The following is a 4294-nucleotide window of genomic DNA, read 5'->3' as shown; positions in this document are numbered from 1 at the left end:
TGACCACCATAGCGCTGCTGGGCTGCCTGGGCGATCTGTGGCGGGCCCTGGAGGCGGTGAGTGGGCCTGCAGGCAGGCGGGGCGGAGGATGGGAGGCGGAGCAGGGGCGGGGCAGGGGGTGGAGTAGGGGTGGAGCCAGTTTTTGGGCACTCGGTCTCTAAAAGGTTCGCCATCACTGAGCTAGACTCTCATCCACCTTCCCCCTCCCAGCACCAACTAACTCTAAAAGCAATAGAGGAAAAATGGCTGCATTTCCATCTGTTGTCAAAGCAAGAACATCCGATGTTAGCAGCGTTGACACCCGCTTTCTTGCCTGGTGTCTTAACCAGTGGTGATGTGTGCAAATGAGGCATTCATTGGTGGACTATGGATTGAGACATGCAAAAGTGTTCATATCTATGGGTGCCATGCTAAATCTTACAAGAAACTAGGCCAGCTGTGATATGCTGATCATCTTCCATGCTGGACTTTTTTTTAGAGGGAACAAGAGAAACATTGTGGAAAAATATTTTAAACCCAAATGGGATGGAGCCATTGCACATTGATTGGGCCAGTCTAATGCTCCCTTCCTCCCTGCAGGGAAATGAAAAAAGACAGGAATATTCTCCAGCTAAAGCAGTCTCATTTTGTGGATAGTTCTGTCTCCTATTTTTGCATCCAAGGTCTAGAAAGAGAAATTAAATTCAGCTTAATGCCCATTTTCCTTCTAGGTTCAGATGACATCTATGACTGAGCTAAGTAAAGACACTACAAACTATGGGTAAACATTATGGTTAAAGCTCTCCTTTTCATTGACATTTAAAGCATAATGCATTTTATATATAACTATGGTATAATGATTTATTTACTGGGAAGTAATAAAATACTGCTTTAAATTTTAAAAAGAAAACTTTTCTTTCTAGATTTTGAAAAACTATAAATAATTATTGATAGCAGAGCTGAACCATTATGCAATGTATAAAGCTGGATGTTTAACTATAGAATAGTTTATAGCAACTGAATGATATATACCAAGTGAAGAGGCATGGCATGTTTATTACCTAATATGGTAAATTTGTGGAATAAATCCTAAAAGCAACATTTCAGAAAGTCACAATACAATCTGAAGACATGCAGTATTCTGCAAAAGTCACCAATGCATCCATTTTTCCATCTTGACACACACAGATGCACAGTTTGCAGAAAACCGTGGTCAAAATAATACTATTAAATGGTACTAAATGCCATATGCTTCTTCAAGTTAGAAGGAAGGAAGGAAGGAAGGAAGGAAGGAAGGAAGGAAGGAAGGAAGGAATTGTGGTAAAATGCCATAGATGAAGCAATTGTTAAGTAGTCATAGTTCTTCAGTTTAAAAATACATTTTAAGTTTTCACTTGATTGTTTTCAGATATGCTTGTTATTATTTCAGAGGCTCATCATGTGTTGTGGCCAAACACATATCCCTATTACCTTACCTCATAAGAAGCTTCCAAGAAGGTCATAAGCACTGCATGAAAACAGTAAAACTGGTCTGATCCCCCCCCCGCCACTGCTATATAGTGGCAACTGCCAATAAATATGGGATTCTACTTTTTCATTTTTTTCCCCATCAGCACCCTTTCTGTGCTCTAACCAAATAAAACTACAAGGATTTTCACAAAGAAATAGAAATAGATTTATTCAGTGCTTTTTTTCTATTAAAAAAAAAAAAAAGGTGCCGGAACTCACACACGTCATACAACCCGCCTTGCCTACCCTATAAGATTCCATCCAAAAAAAGTGCCAGAACTCCGTTCTGGGCATTCTATGAGAAAAAAAGCCCTGGATTTATTGTTGCAGGACAAAACCTGTGGGCTAAAACTACAAGGCAGGAAGTTCAAGCTAGCTAGCAAAAGATCTTCTTAACTAAGAGCTGTCAGCCAGTAGAACATGCTGTCACATTAATTATTGAGTTCAGCATCAAATAGAAGCTGGATAGTCATATTATGGAGTTGCTGCAGTGGATTCTGACTGAGGCTTGGATTTAACATAACAGAATAACAGAGTTGGAAGGGACCTTGGAGGACTTCTAGTCCAAGTCCTCCGCTCAAGCAGGAAACCCTCTACCATTCCAGACAAGTGGCTGTCCAATCTCTTCTTAAAAACTTCCAATAATGGAGCTCCCACAACTTCTAGAAGCAAGCCCTTCAAATGATTAATTGTTCTTACTGTCAGGAAATTTCTCCTTATTTCTAGATTGGATCTCTCGACAAGTTTCCATTCATTACTTCTTGACCTACCATCAGGTGCTTTGGAGAATAGGTTGACCTCTTCTTTGTGACAGCACCTCAGATATTGGAAGACTGATATAATATCACCCCAGTCCTTCTCTTCGTTTTGACTAGACATATTCAGTTCTTGTAATCATTCATCAAGTTTTAGCCTCCAGCCCCCTAATCATCTTTGATGCCCTTCTCTGCGCTCTTTCTAGAATCTTCTTTAGAGGATTTGGTGGTTTTCCAATTGTATGATTCTGCAAATGCATTGCCCTCTCTTCACAAAAGGCAATAGTATTGCCATCTTTCATTTTCCTGCAAATTACATAAGAGTTTAGGTATTCTGCAGGGCAATATTGTAACTTTTTTATTTCTCCAAATTACCACTGTGGACGGGAACAGGAAGGAGACAGGAGGGAAACTCTGTTAATGGTAACCATCAAGGCATGTACTGAATTTAAAAATTTTGTAAGCTAAGGTCCCAGGAGCTGCACCTGGTCCAGTCCTAGCAAACCACTGCCCATTACAGTTATGGAGAATAATGCAAAAGGCTTTGTGTTGTTAAGTGGGAGCCTAAATACAGATGCTGTGGAAGGAGGAGGGCAGAGGTGAGGGAGAAATACCAGGAACCAGAGCCTTGGAAGCAATTAAGTATGCCAAACCCAATAAGAAAGGCATCACTGCACATTTTGCGCTCTTCCTATTTTGCAGGGCTTAGGGCTTTTTCTAGAACTTGAGAATATATCATTGCCCAGCAAGAAGCTACTTATGCATCATGATGGTTTCTGGTTCCTGATGCTCATCTGGTTCCCTTTTGCAATGGGAAGAAAGTCTGATAATGTGAAAAACAGACTCTTTTTACAATTGCCAGCTCAAGAGGAATGGAATGTACATTTGTATCAGTTGTAACATAGTACTATTATTCTGCCTGCTTTCTTCCATGATGTTCATAGCAGCTAACAGTAAAATAAAAAAGAGAAACTATGAAAAAGAATATATAAGAAGATTTCCCCTTTTATATGTATATATGAGTGGGGGGAACCAATTCAAAGGTCAAGCACAGCAGTTTGAACAGGGATAGTGCAGATAGCAGACAAATCTGATAGACCAAACTATTGTCTAAATAAAAAAAAAATAGCTGTTTGGCAGTAATGAAAGGACAATACAATGGGAGCCAAATGCATTTCTGAAGGAAAAGATCTCAAAAGCATTAACAGCTGTTGAAATGTATCTCTCATCTTCCTACCAGATGTGTTTCAGAAATTGGCACAAGAATAATCTTTCTGGAAGATATATTTGGATCTGTTTATTCAAGAAAACTATCTTGCTTCCAGATGACTTTCCTTCCAGAGAATGGGACACTGACCTAAAAAATCCCTACAATAATATAACTCTTCTGTGATTCATTTAGTCTTCTCAGCTTTGAAGGGTGTAAGGTCACAGGGCACTGCCAGTTTTTGCACTCAGAAGCAGTTAAAAGATGCTCTGTGAATGTCTTCCCTGTTGACAGGTTGAATGTTGAAAAGCTGCAGCAAAACTCAGTGTAATGCCTTGAGCTCCTGCAGGTCTGCATACAGCCAAAGTCCCCTCTCCTTCCCTCCTTTCTTTCCTCCAAAGAAGTTAAAGAAACAGAGCAGTAGCCTGGTGATTTGAGTACCTTGTTTGCTGCAGAAAATAAAGAGGAACAAAGGTTTTCCACAAGAGTGTTTTCACAATGGCCCATGATTGACTTTGACCTTCATCATGGCTCCCAACCAGCATTCTTCCAGCCAACTATTAAGGAACTCTTTCCCCTCCCTTTTTTTTTTTTTACCATTTAGCTTGCAGCAAATGAAAGAAAAACAACCCTTATTATCAATAGCCCTGGATCTTAGTGCAAGGACACTATGCTACTCCTGAAATACTACAGTCCAAAGGGAGGAGAGAAGCAGGAGATATGCTTTGGCCGAAGCTTCCCCCAATGATATGCTGCTTCTCCAATGGGTCTAGAGTTCAAGTTCTCAAATGGCAAAATAGGCATTTTTCAATCAGATTTTAGGCCACTGGGTTGAAAGAAAATT

Source organism: Protobothrops mucrosquamatus, unplaced genomic scaffold (genome assembly GCF_001527695.2).
Source record: "Protobothrops mucrosquamatus isolate PMUCROS unplaced genomic scaffold, P.Mucros_1.0 scaffold327, whole genome shotgun sequence".
In the NCBI taxonomy this organism is placed as follows: domain Eukaryota; kingdom Metazoa; phylum Chordata; class Lepidosauria; order Squamata; family Viperidae; genus Protobothrops; species Protobothrops mucrosquamatus.
This window is presented reverse-complemented; position numbering follows the sequence as displayed.